The sequence below is a fragment of the Xyrauchen texanus genome, chromosome 7, assembly GCF_025860055.1.
Source record: "Xyrauchen texanus isolate HMW12.3.18 chromosome 7, RBS_HiC_50CHRs, whole genome shotgun sequence".
NCBI lineage: Eukaryota > Metazoa > Chordata > Actinopteri > Cypriniformes > Catostomidae > Xyrauchen > Xyrauchen texanus.
The window spans coordinates 1,264,764-1,284,032 of record NC_068282.1 but is presented as its reverse complement, the minus strand read 5'-3'; the positions used below and the strand labels follow the sequence as shown (position 1 = coordinate 1,284,032).

The window sequence follows — 19,269 nt, the reverse complement described above, 5'->3', positions numbered from 1 at the left end:
CCTAAATAAAATAAAATGTAACTTAATTAAAATGAATAATAACAGCGTTTCCAGTTCATATTCTTCAGTTGTATTGATCTGTTTAGAATATGTATTTCGTATGATCTCACTAAACACAGACTCAGTTGAAACATGCTTTAGATCTGCCAAAATATGCTTCAAATATAATTTAAATCACAGGGTTTACAATAAAATCCACCGTGGAAATGTAATTTTGTTCATGTTGTTTTGATTTACGCATGACGTCACAGCCCCGCCCACTCAAGTGCTTGATCACTGCGCGCTGGTGACAGTCGGAGTCGCGCGAGCTTGGTGGCGATTTAACGGCATTAAGCGGCAGCGGGCTGTCGTTATTCAGTTGCCGGGGGTTCGGTGTGTAATGTTTATACGGTTGGAAAATGATCCCCACAGCCAATCCCGAGCGGTAGTAATGCAGTTACGAGCTCGTGAAGCGGCCGATTGTCATCTTGACTTAGCTCGCGCTCGCTTAGCCGCCACAGGCTAATTAATTAAGCGATGTTGGTGAATTATTATTCATTATATATCATCTGAAATAGAGCAACAGCGCCACAACGCACCTCCGAACGCCATACAACAGCGCGTTGCATGAACACGAGGGATTAAACGGTAAGTGACTCGTGTTTAAACGCTTTTAATGGCACAGGTATCGTGTGTGTTTGTGGTTTCTCTACAGTGTGGCGCGAGCCGTTCAAACGAGAAAGATGTGTGATGTTGTCGCGTCACGTCTGGTCGCTTGACCCGAGCTTGCTTCTCTCAGCTCCTCTAGTTTGCTACACAACCGCGTTCTTGCCCTTTAAAATCGCGATTTTTGGCTTGCTCTTAGTGGGTGACATGTTAAGGTGCCATGCAAACCCCTTGTTGTTTGACCCTTGTGCATCAATTTAAATAAAGTTACTCAGAGTGTCTAAAAACTGCCATAATAATTGTATATATTAATATTATTTTCCTCTTTCAAAAAGTATTTTTTTTTACCCGACATCAGTGCTGATTACAACTACCAAATATTCATTAATTGTCAAGATGTTAACTCTTTAAATGCCAGTTTGTTTACATAAATGCCACTGTTGTTTTGCTGCACACACATACAAAACTTACTCTGACATCCATACAAACACACACATACAGAACATACTCTGACATCCATACAAACACACACGCACATACAGAACATACTCTGACATCCATACCAACACACACACATACAAAACATACTCTGACATCCATATCACCACACACACATACAGAACATACTCTGACATCCATATCACCACATACAAAACATACTCTGACATCCATACCAACACACACACATACAAAACATACTCTGACATCCATACCAACACACACACACACACACACAAAACATACTCTGACATCCATACCAACGCGCACACACACACACACACACACAACATACTCTGACATCCATACCAACGCGCGCGCACACACAGACACACAAACACAACATACTCTGACATCCATACCAACGCGCGCGCACACACACACAAAACATACTCTGACATCCATACAAACACACACACACACAAAACATACTCTGACATCCATACCAACACACACACACACAAAACATACTCTGACATCCATACCAACACGCGCGCACACACGCATACAAAACATACTCTGACATCCATACCAACGCGCGCGCGCACACACACGCATACAAAACATACTCTGACATCCATACCAACGCGCGCGCGCACACACACGCATACAAAACATACTCTGACATCCATACCAACACGCGCGCACACACGCATACAAAACATACTCTGACATCCATACCAACACACACACACACGCATACAAAACATACTCTGACATCCATACCAACACACATACAAAACATACTCTGACATCCATACCAACACATACAAAACATACTCTGACATCCATACCAACACACATACAAAACATACTCTGACATCCATACCAACACATACAAAACATACTCTGACATCCATACCAACACACACACTCACATACACACACACTTACAAAACATACTCTGACATCCATATCACCACACACACACTTACAAAACATACTCTGACATCCATACCAACACACACACACACACATACAAAACATACTCTGACATCCATACCAACACACACACATACAAAACATACTCTGACATCCATATCACCACACACACATACAAAACATACTCTGACATCCATATCACCACACACACTTACACACACACACACATACAAAACATACTCTGACATCCATACCAACACACATACACACATACAAAACATACTCTGACATCCATACCAACACACACACACATACAAAACATACTCTGACATCCATACCAACACACACACACACATACAAAACATACTCTGACATCCATACCAACACACATACAAAACATACTCTGACATCCATACCAACACACATACAAAACATACTCTGACATCCATACCAACACACATACAAAACATACTCTGACATCCATACCAACACATACACACACACACTTACAAAACATACTCTGACATCCATACCAACACACACACACATTACAAAACATACTCTGACATCCATACCAACACACACACTCACATACACACACACTTACAAAACATACTCTGACATCCATACCAACACACACACTCACATACACACACACTTACAAAACATACTCTGACATCCATACCAACACTCACATACACACACACACTTACAAAACATACTCTGACATCCATACCAACACACACACTCACATACACACACACTTACAAAACATACTCTGACATCCATACCAACACACACACACCTTACAAAACATACTCTGACATCCATACCAACACACACACTTACAAAACATACTCTGACATCCATACCAACACACATACACGCTACAAAGCATACTCTGACATCCATACCAACACACATACAAACATGCTCTGACGTCCTGTAGTTCTCTACAGTGTCACGCACGCTCAACGAAAGATGTGTGATGTTGTCGCTGCCACGCCTGGTCGCTTGACCCGAGCTTGCTTCTCTCAGCTCCTCTAGTTTGCTACACAACCGCTGTTCTTGCCCTTTAAAATCGCTGATTTTGGCTTGCTCTTAGTGGGTGACATGTTAAGGTGCCATGCAAACCCCTTGTTGTTTGACCCTTGTGCATCAATTTAAATAAAGTTACTCAGAGTGTCTAAAAACTGCCATAATAATTGTATATATTAATATTATTTTCCTCTTTCAAAAAGTATTTTTTTACCCGACATCAGTGCTGATTACAACTACCAAATATTCATTAACTGTCAAGATGTTAACTCTTTAAATGCCAGTTTGTTTACATAAATGCCACTGTTGTTTTGCGCACACACATACAAAACTTACTCTGACATCCATACAAACACACACACATACAGAACATACTCTGACATCCATACCAACACACACACATACAAAACATACTCTGACATCCATATCACCACACACACATACAGAACATACTCTGACATCCATATCACCACACACACACATACAAAACATACTCTGACATCCATACCAACACACACACATACAAAACATACTCTGACATCCATACCAACACACACACACACACACACAAAACATACTCTGACATCCATACCAACGCGCACACACACACACACACACACACACAACATACTCTGACATCCATACCAACGCGCGCGCACACACAGCACACACACACACACACAACATACTCTGACATCCATACCAACGCGCGCGCACACACACACAAAACATACTCTGACATCCATACAAACACACACACACAAAACATACTCTGACATCCATACAAACACACACACACAAAACATACTCTGACATCCATACAAACACACACACACAAAACATACTCTGACATCCATACCAACACACACACACACAAAACATACTCTGACATCCATACCAACACGCGCGCACACACGCATACAAAACATACTCTGACATCCATACCAACACGCGCGCACACACGCATACAAAACATACTCTGACATCCATACCAACGCGCGCGCGCACACACACGCATACAAAACATACTCTGACATCCATACCAACGCACACACACACACGCATACAAAACATACTCTGACATCCATACCAACACGCACACACGCATACAAAACATACTCTGACATCCATACCAACACACACACGCATACAAAACATACTCTGACATCCATACCAACACACATACAAAACATACTCTGACATCCATACCAACACACATACAAAACATACTCTGACATCCATACCAACACACATACACACACATACAAAACATACTCTGACATCCATACAACACACATACAAAACATACTCTGACATCCATACCAACACACATACAAAACATACTCTGACATCCATACCAACACATACAAAACATACTCTGACATCCATACCAACACACACACTCACATACACACACACTTACAAAACATACTCTGACATCCATATCACCACACACACACTTACAAAACATACTCTGACATCCATACCAACTCACATACACACACTCTTAAAAAACATACTCTGACATCCATACCAACACACACACACACACATACAAAACATACTCTGACATCCATACCAACACACACACATACAAAACATACTCTGACATCCATACCAACACACATACACACACATACAAAACATACTCTGACATCCATACCAACACACATACACACACACTTACAAAACATACTCTGACATCCATACCAACACACACATACAAAACATACTCTGACATCCATACCAACACTCACATACACACACTCTTACAAAACATACTCTGACATCCATACCAATACACACACACTTACAAAACATACTCTGACATCCATACCAACACACATACACACATACAAAACATACTCTGACATCCATACCAACACACATACAAAACATACTCTGACATCTAAACACACATCCGTGTGTTTGTGGTTTCTCTACAGTGTGGCGCGAGCCGTTCAAACGAGAAAGATGTGTGATGTTGTCGCGTCACGTCTGGTCGCTTGACCCGAGCTTGCTTCTCTCAGCTCCTCTAGTTTGCTACACAACCGCGTTCTTGCCCTTTAAAATCGCGATTTTTGGCTTGCTCTTAGTGGGTGACATGTTAAGGTGCCATGCAAACCCCTTGTTGTTTGACCCTTGTGCATCAATTTAAATAAAGTTACTCAGAGTGTCTAAAAACTGCCATAATAATTGTATATATTAATATTATTTTCCTCTTTCAAAAAGTATTTTTTTTACCCGACATCAGTGCTGATTACAACTACCAAATATTCATTAACTGTCAAGATGTTAACTCTTTAAATGCCAGTTTGTTTACATAAATGCCACTGTTGTTTTGCGCACACACATACAAAACTTACTCTGACATCCATACAAACACACACGCATACAGAACATACTCTGACATCCATACCAACACACACACATACAAAACATACTCTGACATCCATATCAACACACACACATACAAAACATACTCTGACATCCATATCACCACACACACATACAGAACATACTCTGACATCCATATCACCACACACACACATACAAAACATACTCTGACATCCATACCAACACACACACATACAAAACATACTCTGACATCCATACCAACACACACACACACACACACAAAACATACTCTGACATCCATACCAACGCGCACACACACACACACACACACACACACAACATACTCTGACATCCATACCAACGCTACAGCACACACACACACACACACACACAACATACTCTGACATCCATACCAACGCTACACACACACACACACAAAACATACTCTGACATCCATACAAACACACACACACAAAACATACTCTGACATCCATACAAACACACACACACAAAACATACTCTGACATCCATACAAACACACACACACAAAACATACTCTGACATCCATACCAACACACACACACACAAAACATACTCTGACATCCATACCAACACGCGCGCACACACGCATACAAAACATACTCTGACATCCATACCAACACGCTACACACACACGATACAAAACATACTCTGACATCCATACCAACACGCGCGCACACACGCATACAAAACATACTCTGACATCCATACCAACACACACACGCATACAAAACATACTCTGACATCCATACCAACGCGCGCGCGCACACACACGCATACAAAACATACTCTGACATCCATACCAACACGCGCGCACACACGCATACAAAACATACTCTGACATCCATACCAACACACACACGCATACAAAACATACTCTGACATCCATACCAACACACATACAAAACATACTCTGACATCCATACCAACACACATACAAAACATACTCTGACATCCATACCAACACACATACAAAACATACTCTGACATCCATACCAACACACATACAAAACATACTCTGACATCCATACCAACACATACAAAACATACTCTGACATCCATACCAACACACACACTCACATACACACACACTTACAAAACATACTCTGACATCCATATCACCACACACACACTTACAAAACATACTCTGACATCCATACCAACTCACATACACACACTCTTAAAAAACATACTCTGACATCCATACCAACACACACACATACAAAACATACTCTGACATCCATACCAACACACACACATACAAAACATACTCTGACATCCATATCACCACACACACTTACACACACACACATACAAAACATACTCTGACATCCATACCAACACACATACAAAACATACTCTGACATCCATACCAACACACACACACATACAAAACATACTCTGACATCCATACCAACACACACACACACACATACAAAACATACTCTGACATCCATACCAACACACACACATACAAAACATACTCTGACATCCATACCAACACACATACAAAACATACTCTGACATCCATACCAACACACATACAAAACATACTCTGACATCCATACCAACACATACACACACACTTACAAAACATACTCTGACATCCATACCAACACACACACACTTACAAAACATACTCTGACATCTATACCAACACACACACTAACATACACACACACTTACAAAACATACTCTGACATCCATACCAACACACACACTCACATACACACACACTTACAAAACATACTCTGACATCCATACCAACACTCACATACACACACACACTTACGAAACATACTCTGACATCTATACCAACACACACACTCACATACACACACACTTACAAAACATACTCTGACATCCATACCAACACACACACTCACATACACACACACTTACAAAACATACTCTGACATCCATATCACCACACACACACACACACTTACAAAACATACTCTGACATCCATACCAACACACACACACATACAAAACATACTCTGACATCCATACCAACACACACACATACAAAACATACTCTGACATCCATATCACCACACATACTTACTAAACATACTCTGACATCCATACCAATACACATACACACATACAAAACATACTCTGACATCCATACCAACACACATACTAAACATATTCTGACATCCATACCAACACACACACATACAAAAACATATTCTGACATCCATACCAACACACACACACATACAAAACATACTCTGACATCCATACCAACACACACACATACAAAACATACTCTGACATCCATACCAACACACATACACACACATACAAAACATACTCTGACATCCATACCAACACACATACACACACACTTACAAAACATACTCTGACATCCATACCAACACACACATACAAAACATACTCTGACATCCATACCAACACACACATACAAAACATACTCTGACATCCATACCAACACTCACATACACACACTCTTACAAAACATACTCTGACATCCATACCAATACACACACACTTACAAAACATACTCTGACATCCATACCAACACACATACACACATACAAAACATACTCTGACATCCATACCAACACACATACAAAACATACTCTGACATCCATACCAACACATACACACACACATACAAAACATACTCTGACATCCATACCAACACATACACACACACTTACAAAACATACTCTGACATCCATACCAACACACACACACATACTAAACATACTCTGACATCCATACACACATACTAAACATACTCTGACATCCATACCAACACACATACAAAACATACTCTGACATCCATACCAACACACATACACACATACAAAACATACTCTGACATCCATACCAACACTCACATACACACACACTTACAAAACATACTCTGACATCCATACCAACACACACACACATACAAAACATACTCTGACATCCATACCAACACACACACATACAAAACATACTCTGACATCCATACCAACACACACATACAAAACATACTCTGACATCCATACCAACACAAATACAAAACATACTCTGACATCCATACCAACACACATACAAAACATACTCTGACATCTATACCAACACACACACTCACATACACACACACTTACAAAACATACTCTGACATCCATACCAACACACACACTCACATACACACACACTTACAAAACATACTCTGACATCCATACCAACACACATACAAAACATACTCTGACATCCATACCAACACACATACACACATACAAAACATACTCTGACATCCATACCAACACACACACTCACATACACACACACTTACAAAACATACTCTGACATCCATATCACCACACACACACTTACAAAACATACTCTGACATCCATACCAACACACACACTCACATACACACACACTTACAAAACATACTCTGACATCCATACCAACACACATACTAAACATACTCTGACATCCATACCAACACACATACTAAACATACTCTGACATCCATACCAACACACACACTTACAAAACATACTCTGACATCCATACCAACACACACACACACACACTTACAAAACATACTCTGACATCCATACCAACACACACACATACAAAACATACTCTGACATCCATACCAACACACACACTTACAAAACATACTCTGACATCCATACCAACACACACACACTTACAAAACATACTCTTGACATCCATACCAACACACACACATACAAAACATACTCTGACATCCATACCAACACACACACATACAAAACATACTCTGACATCCATATCACCACACATACTTACTAAACATACTCTGACATCCATACCAACACACATACAAAACATACTCTGACATCCATACCAACACACATACAAAACATACTCTGACATCCATACCAACACACATACACACATACAAAACATACTCTGACATCCATACCAACACACACACTCACATACACACACTTACAAAACATACTCTGACATCCATACCAACACACACACTCACATACACACACTTACAAAACATACTCTGACATCCATACCAACACACACACTTACAAAACATACTCTGACATCCATACCAACACATACTAAACATACTCTGACATCCATACCAACACATACAAAACATACTCTGACATCCATACCAACACACATACAAAACATACTCTGACATCCATACCAACACACATACAAAACATACTCTGACATCCATACCAACACACACACTCACATACACACACACTTACAAAACATACTCTGACATCCATACCAACACACATACTAAACATACTCTGACATCCATACCAACACCCACACTCATATACACACACACTTACAAAACATACTCTGACATCCATACCAACACACATACTAAACATACTCTGACATCCATACCAACACACATACAAAACATACTCTGACATCCATACCAACACATACACACACACATACAAAACATACTCTGACATCCATACCAACACATACACACACACTTACAAAACATACTCTGACATCCATACCAACACACACACACATACTAAACATACTCTGACATCCATACACACATACAAAACATACTCTGACATCCATACCAACACACATACAAAACATACTCTGACATCCATACCAACACACATACACACATACAAAACATACTCTGACATCCATACCAACACTCACATACACACACACTTACAAAACATACTCTGACATCCATACAACACACATACACACACACACACACATACACACACACACACACATACAAAACATACTCTGACATCCATACAACACACATACAAAACATACTCTGACATCCATACCAACACACATACAAAACATACTCTGACATCCATACCAACACACATACACACACATACAAAACATACTCTGACATCCATATCACCACACACACTAACATACACATACACACACTTACAAAACATACTCTGACATCCATACCAGCACATACAAAACATATGTGAGTTGGTGAAATTTTGAAATTTTAAATAATACCGAGCCAGAATATTTTTGTAATTTTTTTTTTCCCCCCATCACATAGTTTATGATGTTTCCAGGAGTGTTGATTATTCATGTTTTGAGATGTTACATCATAAATGATCATAATTATTTCAGATTCAAAGTAATGTCCAGCATCGTCCAATCACTGTCAATCATGTTCAAATAAAACATTATAAATGTTGAATCTATGAACTGATGATCATTGTCCCATGTGTGTCAAACATGTTGAGTGTCCAAACATCATCTGCAGCCTGTAACTGAACTTATGATCAGATTTTAGGAGTGAACGCACTTAACTGCATAGAGAGCTATAGGATGCTCCCTTGCTCCCTATTTAGTGCATGACTTAACCTCCAGTGTGCTGTCTGTCTGCACTGGTCTCAGAACAGTTATAGGAGAGCTATAGGATGCTCCCTTGCTCCCTATTTAGTGCATGACTTAACCTCCAGTGTGCTGTCTGTCTGCACTGGTCTCAGAACAGTTTGAAATGCATCTTATTTTCATCCTAACTCCATATAAAGCCTTTGATAGACACATTTATCAGTTTTTGTGGATAATGGAATGCATTTACTGATAATTATTTGTTAATGTATAGAACCGTATTGTACAGTGATAAAATGTAACATAACTAACATGTTTTTTTCCTTCAACTTTTGAAATAATAATGTCCCAAAATGCATGTATGTGTACATTAGGGGTGTAATGGTTTATAGTTCTCATGGGTTGGTTTGTATTGTTCAGTGAATAAACTACTTGGTAAACACTTCAACAGGTTTGTCCTTAATAAAAATCATGGTCTTACAACAGTTGCCATGGTAACCACAATATAAACATGGTTACTCTCATTGTTACTATATATATTAGTAAAATCATTGTTACTATATGTAACTAAAGTATTAATGTTATAAGACTACAGTTAATTATATCAAAACCATCATTTCTGTTATGAAAACCATGGTGACCGCAGTCATGGTTACTACAATATTACTATAGTAGCTAGTGGCTAATTTACATCAGGTTCCTTAACTAAAAAAATGAAGATTTTTTCATTTTTTTTTTCACTAAATGAAGATTTTAACGTTATACCTGCACTAATACACTACATGCATCAACATAAAGTGCACTTCAAATTAATCTCAAAATATATTCAATATTGGGAAGTTGTACATCACTATAGAAGGAATAATCTTGCTATTAGAATGCATATAAGAATGTATGCATATTGTGCTAATGCTGCTCGAGTGTTTTAATCATATGTGGAAATCCCACATGAACTCCCCAAATGCTTTATTTATTGTTTCATGTCTGTCCGAATTAGCACTGGAAGGGAGTGAGTCCCATTTTGGCTCTTTTCCTGGGTGATGTTGGTGTAAATGATTAATCATGTATCAATGTATAACTATAACGGCGTTTAAAAGCCATTAATCAAAGGAATTGCATGCATGTTTTAAATAAACCTCATTTGCATTATTGACAAATATTACCAGTATATGACACTCGTGTCGAGCGACGTCTGCAAACAGTGCCTGTTTTGTAAACGTCTTTTTTTTTTTTAATTTTAAAATGTAATTTTATTTATCCCCTTTTCTCCCCAATTTGGAATGCCTAATTCCCACTACTTAGTAGGTCCTCGTGGTGGCGTGGTTACTCTCCTCAATCCGGGTGGCGGAGGACGAGTCTCTGTTGCCTCCACTTCTGAGAGCGTCAATCCGCGCATCTGATCACGTGACTCGTTGTGCACGATGCGGCGGAGAATCGCAGCATGTGGAGTCTCATGCTACTCTCCACAATCCACACACAACTCACCACACGCCCCATTGAGAGAACCACTAATCACCACCACGAGGAGGTTAACCCATGTGACTCTACCCTCCCTAGCAACCAGGCCAATTTGTTTGCTGTGGAGGCTCATGCTACTCTTCGCGATCCACACACCACTTACCACGCTCCATTGAGAGCGAGAACCACTAATCACCACCACAAGTAGGTTACCACATGTGACTCTACCCTCCCTAGCAACTGGGCAAATTTGGTTGCTTAGGAGACTCACAGCATGTGGAGGCTCATGCCTCTCTTCGCGATCCACACACAACTCACCACATGCCCCATTGAGAGCGAGAACCACTAATCACCACCACGAGGAGGTTACCCCATGTGTCTCTACCCTCCCTAGCAACCGGGCCAATTTGGTTGCTTAGGAGACTCACAGCATGTGGAGGCTCATGCTACTCCCCACGATCCACACACAACTCACCACACGCCCCATTGAGAGCGAGAACCACTAATCACGAACACGAGGAGGTTACCCCATGTGACTCTACCTTCCCTAGCAACCGGGCCAATTTGGTTGCTTAGGAGACTTGGCTGGAGTCACTCAGCACGCCCTGGATTCAAACTCACTACTCCAGGTGTGATACTCGATGTCAATACTCGCTGCGCTACCCAAGCCCCCTTAATGTATTATAAAAAAACAATAAAACTCTGCTAGATTAAATCCCTCATAGCAACTTATGTTGCCATACTTTTATAACGCACACAATTAGATGTGATTGAAATGGGGCTCGTGGGTTCAGATTCCTGAGACCCAAAGTCTCTTATGTCGAATCATTTAGAACTGAATCGTGATTCATAAACCCTCCAACCACCTTACACAGCATGAGATCTGCCTAAAGTTGCACTTTTAAATAAAACTTCATCAGTGTGTTTGCACAGTAATATTGTCTAAACTAATGTGGTTTGAAGTAGAAGCATTTGCGGATCTGTTTGCGCAGTCCTCCCACATATACCGATGGGTGTGAGATGAAGCATGTTCACACACATATTTAGCTGGAAGGGCTGCTGTATTATTGATAAGGAGCCGTTTCATGATGTTTTCATGTGTGTTTGTCGGGTTCAACATGGCGTATGGTCCAGATTTGGTGCTGATTGCAGTTTTCGAATAGTCTTGTGTGTTTTTATGGTTGTGTAATGATGTGCGTTTGCGTGGTTTTATGGTGGTTTGCAGCAGCGATTTGAAGAGCTATTTATAGATGCCTGCTGGAGCAGCGAGCATGTGCTATGCCACCCTCCCTCGCTCACGCTCTCTCTTGCCCGCTCATATCTGCCTCTCAGAGCCAAGATGCTGTTAGATTCTCACACCTTCCTTTCCCTCTTTTCCTCTAATTCCTGCTTTCCTTTCATCTGTTTTGTATTCTCTCTCTCTCTTGTCCTCATTTGCTGTTGCCTCGTTTTTCTTTGCTTTCTGCATGACCACCCCTTTGTCTCCTCCCTCCCCATGGGTTTCTGCTTGTTAATCATTAATGGTTGCTGGATGGCATTGACTGTGGGCAACACTGAGAATTGGAGCGCTTATGGTGGTAAAGCACCTTGCCAGGCTGGCGGTTACCTGCCTTGAGACAGGACAGAGAATAAGACATCCCGCCATGACAGACAGACGGATCCAAACTGGATGGCAGGGGCGGGCTCATTGGCACAGTAGGTGGATGATGAGAATTTCCCAAACTGTACCTCTTAAATTTGGCTAGTGGGATATTCCGTGTCAAATCGGCCAAATTCAGAACACTGTCACAGTCACACTGACAGTCCCAAATCTCTGGGAACGTTTGGGCCGAAATGGAATCTATAAGGATAGTACAATATCTTATTTTGTTTTCCCGCCAGTTTGGAAGACCCAATTCCCAATGACTCGCCTCAATCCGAGTGGCCGAAGATGAATCTCAGTTGCCTCCGCATCCGAGACTTCTGAGCATCTTATCACGTGGGTTGTTGAGCACGTTACCGCGGAGACGTAGCGCATGTGGAGGCTTCACGCGGTTCTCCGTGGCATCCATGCTCAACTCATCACGCGCCCCTCCGGGAGCAAGAACCTCACATTATAGCAACCACGAGGAGGTTACCCCATGTAACTCTACCCTCCCTAGCAACCGGTCCAATTTGGTTGCTTAGAAGACCTGACTGGAGTCACTCAGCACGCCCTGAATTCGAACTCGTGACATCGCCTGTGGTAGTCAGCGTCAATACTCGCTGAGCAACCCAAGCCCCCCTGTATGATCTCTAATACTTTAAACACAGTTTAAAGTTTAAGCCTCAATCCGGGTGGCGGAGGAACAATCTCAGTTGCCTCCGCGTCTGAGATCGTTAATCCGCGTTTCTTATCACGTGACTTGTTGAGCATGATCTCCCACGTGTTAAACTCACCAGTTGACCTCATTAGCTGTGTTTCCACTATCGTGCTATATCAGGGTGTGCAAGTGCATGCCAGGGCCAGCTGTGTTCCCACTGTCACTGTCGGGGCTTCATCGTGGCTCCTCGGGCTATCTTGGGGCCAATGGCCTTTGGCCCACCGATTACCCTTGGGCCAAACAAGGCCAACTGGGTATTAGGGGAGGAGGGGGGGGGTTCAATGCTCAGTGTTGTTATAGGTTTGGATTTTTTATTTAGTTTTTATTTCTATTTTATATCAATCTGTCATTCCAAATTAGTTTTAATATTATCGTGTTTAATTTGGATTTTAAATGTTGCAAATTTAAAACATGCGGTGAAAATGGGTAAAATGACATTTAAACTTGATCCCCATTGTATGTATGAATTTCTTTAAATGATTACTAATAATTTCTTAACTAATCTTTGGGAAGTAAACAATTAAAGGGACAGTTCACCCAAAAATATAAGTTCTGTCATGATTTACTCACCCTCATGTCATCCCAGATGTGTTTGACTTTCTTTCTTCTGCAGAATATTTCAGCTCTGTGGGTCCTTACAATGCAAGTCATCACGGTACAAAACCTTGAAGCTCCAAAAAGCATGTAAAGGTTACATAAAGTAATCCTTAAGTGGTTTAAAGCATGTTTTGGGTAAGAACAGAGCAAAATGTAGCTTCTTTTTTAACTGTAAATCTTGACAGCAGTGCCATTGGCGATCTTTCCTGTAGACTGCAAGATTTATAGTGAAAAAGGATTTACATTTTGGTCTTTTCCCACCCAAAACCAATTATATTTCTTCAGAAGTCAACTTAAGGATTACTTTGTTACCTTTTTGCTTTTAGAGCTTCAAAGCTTTGGACCCAGTTGGCATGGACCTACAGAGCTGAGGTATTTCTAGAATATCTTTGCTTATGTTAAGCAGAAGATAGTCAAACACTAATGGCATGATGGTGAGTAAATAATAAGGAATTGTCATTTTTGGGCAAAATCTCTCTATTTATTTATTTTACCTTTTTTGAGGTTTTAAATGGATGATTTTTACATTGGGTATGTGTGGCAGAGCTCATTTCATGACCACCGGTGGCAAAAGCAATGGTAAAGAAAATAACAGAAATAATGCTTGTAAATGTTACATAATGATATATGATGTAAAAGTGTTACAAAATATAACAAATTCATTCTAAACGCTTTGTAGATATTTTCGAGAGAATCATTTCTCCTCTGGGATTTGGTCAAAAGAGGGTCTTCAAAGGTTCTACTGCTCAGTATTAAGAATGTATTCATTTTTGCTTTTGTCCAAGTTAGAAGACATCCTAAACTTTCTTCAAAGGTACAACGTCAGGTTATATGTGTTTTGGATCAGAATTAAAAGTGCTACGAAATTAAACCTTTCCTAAAGTGTCCGACTTCTGAATCTGAGATCATTTTTATTTTAGTTAGTTTTGGAGTTAAGAAAACGTAATTTAGTTTAGTTTTCTAGACTACTCGATTACATGATACCTCGGCTTGAGCTTCCCTCTTGCATGAGAAATGGGCGGGTGATGTTGGCATCGCAGCGGCGTATTTAGATTGGGTTTTTGGGCAATGCTGCGGAGTTATTGGCCTGATGGTGAGAACGCAGACTGATTTTTTGTCTTGCAGCTCAAGGTCCGAGGCTATTGGCCCCAACTGGCCAGTTGATAGCCCTGGCACACACTGGCCTGATAGTTGAAAAGCGGCTACTGATTAGCTAGTTGGTTGTCAGTCCTAACCCCCCCTCATTAAGACTGCTCTCATCTCATAAGTGGCACAGATGAGGAAGAGGACGCAGCAGATGAAAGGCTGAAAGGTGTGTGTGCTCTGAACAGTGTTTCCCTCAGTAATGCATCCCATCATAGCGAGAGATGCCGACAGCTCAAACATATACTGCCATCTCCAGTTTCCATTGATTTTCAATAAAGAGCCAGTCTGGCCTTCCAACTGTTGACATGACCAGGAGTCCCTGACACAAAACCTACTATTAAGTGTTGTCCTGAAGTTCAATCGGTGCTTTTCAACTGGTTTTGCTTCAGGACTCTTCAGGATTTTACTTGGTACATCAAGCGGCACCCAATTCAAATTTTCAATTCAATTTTATTTAATATTAATATGTATTGGTGCTGCTTACAGAAATTCCACACTTCATATTTAGTCTACAGGATTGTGATTGTGCTGGTTGGACATTAAAGCAATATCACATGAGCAAGAGTGCTGTATGGCCCTACGATGTTCCGCTTTCCGCGTGCATCTCATTGAACATTAACAAGACATTTGCGCTTGCCACATCCCGTGTGTAACGGCCTTTACACTAGTTTATATTGCCACGAACACAAGCGAAGTGATACAACTGTTCTGAGACATCAGGACTCATGGAGCGTCTCTCATCCAATCATATTCAAGGATGGGAACTTACTGTTGTATAATGGTAAATAAGCACATAAATGGATCTTCCTCATCTTAGCTTGCTGCTTAGTGGTAGACCGCTTTAACATACACACACACACACACATGGTTCAGTATCCCTCATTAGCTCTTGCATTATTGACAATCATCGACAGCACGTCACAGGTACTTTATAATATTGAACCCGGAACATTCCTTTAATTTGCTGCAGTGGGAGTCTATGATGGATGTTAATGTTCATCCTTGGGGACTCCCTTCTCAGCACCACAGGCTTGTTTGTTTACATATTTATTTCTTCATTATGTTGTTCTAATTGACCATTACCGGTTTAAGTGTATGTTTCTCTGATACCCTTCAGAATCCCCAACTTGTACAATGATGTCACTCATAACACCCTAATACAGTGTGCGCATTCCTCGTCTTGTTATCATGAGTGTCGAGGTTCTCATCAGTGCAGTTACACTTGTTCTCTGAGAGGGAGAGAGAGAGAGAGAGAGAGAGAGAGGGTGAGTAAATGAGCGCATGCTCGTTCTCCGAGAAAGCGACTGTGCTTCATTCAGAAAAAGCAGGAGAGCGTCAGAATCGAAGCGAGGGAGGAACTAAGTGGAGTGGCGGAGATCTGTCTGTTCCCTGCGCGTGTGCCACTGCCTGAGATGCACATCAGAACCGCAAGTATCTGATGCGGGGAGGATATCAGGAATAGGTACATCACTCGATACAGTAAGGAGTGTGTGGTGCGTATCTGCAGCCATGCATGCATTTGAAAACTCTTAGTGGAGTTATTTTAGTGATATTGTGATATTGCGCCTTGCATCTCTCTCTCCTGGTGCATGGAGGACCTTGAGTCACCACTCTCTTGGTCAAATGCGATCTTGAAATTGCATTACATCTCTGTCTGAAACCGGTATCATCGCAATTATGAGTAGATCCTTCGGTGCATTTTGGAAGATCATAAACCCTGTGATAGCCAGCAGAAGTAAGAGAGAGAGAGAGGAGAGTTTGGGAGACATGCAGAGAAGTTTGTTTGCTTTTTTTTATTAAATGCATGCATGTGTGTGCATGTGTGTGTGTGTGTGTGTGTGTGTGTGTGTGCATGTGTGTGTGTGTGTGTGTGCGTGCGTGCGTGCGTGCGAGGCGTGCGTGCGTGCGTGCGCATGCTGTCGACCGCTGCTTTCAGGTGCTCCAACTGCTTTGACATCATACGCTGACGTCAAATGGAGCTGGTGGATCTTCAGTATAATTTTTGTTGCGGTGTATTATTATTTTCCCGTTCATAATCGCTCATATCAGTTTGGTTGCAAAAATAGGGCAAGTTTGGATGTGAAAAATTCACTTGTTTCACTTGAAGGATGCTAGGATAAGTTTGTTTCCACTAAACAGCCTTTCACTTGGAATCTCAGTGGAATTGATGCTAGTGAGTAAACATGTTTTACATTGTACCGTTTTTAGGTTTGTATGGTTGAAAGACTTTGGTGTGGGTCAGTCGGTCGTGGGTGTGTGTAGTGTTGTGTGGTAGCTGTCTGCCCACTCGTGTTCAGGTCGAAACTCGATACAGAGCGACAGCGGGTGACGTGGGCAGGGTGTTTGCTTAGGTAATGAGGAATTCCCTTCAACTGTGTCCTTGCATCTTCATCCCCCAGTCTGAGGGTGGATTGCTACAGCAACAAGGTGTCATTGGTGTCACTTTACAGATAAGAGGCATTTGCTTTGTGTGAGAGAGAGAGAGGGAGAGGGCGGGGGAGATGAACAGGCATGGATTGATAATGGACATCAGGAGGCGGCAGTGGAAATGGCACATGTGGGACATTTCTGAAAACTGTTCTAATAAAGGTATCAGCCTTCTGCAGATATTGGCATATATTTGATTTATTTATGAACATCACACCACTTTAACCATTATTGTCAGTAAGATTTAAAGACTTTTCTTAGCAGAAAGAAAATTATAGTAAGAACAATCTAGTTTAGAAATAATTTAGGTGGGGGGTTTCCACTGTTTTTATCAGTTTTGAAAGGTCCGGTCTGACCGGCTTTTCTGTCAGCCAGTGGACCACCCTGCCTCCTGTGAACCTTGGGGGAGAGATGATGGGAGGCTTGGGGAGAGGGCGAGCGGAGACCCAGAGAGAGAGAGAGAGAGAGATAAGAACTTGCTAGCCC

At 41.1% G+C, this 19,269-nt stretch overlaps 1 protein-coding gene across 6 annotated transcripts in view; it reads left to right on the top strand.

Annotated features, from left to right (window-relative positions):
* Positions 1–271: 271 nt before the first annotated feature.
* The window catches only part of LOC127646781 (R3H domain-containing protein 2), a 69,737-nt gene continuing 50,739 nt past the window's right edge, over positions 272–19,269 (top strand). For 4 of the 6 annotated variants that reach the window (XM_052130653.1, XM_052130656.1, XM_052130657.1 and 1 more), the window contains exon 1: positions 272–627. The gene's annotated coding sequence lies outside the window, so the exon portion shown is untranslated. Of the gene's footprint in view, positions 628–17,703; positions 17,850–19,269 lie in introns of those variants that run through there. The other 2 variants (XM_052130654.1, XM_052130655.1) reach the window with 2 other exon arrangements.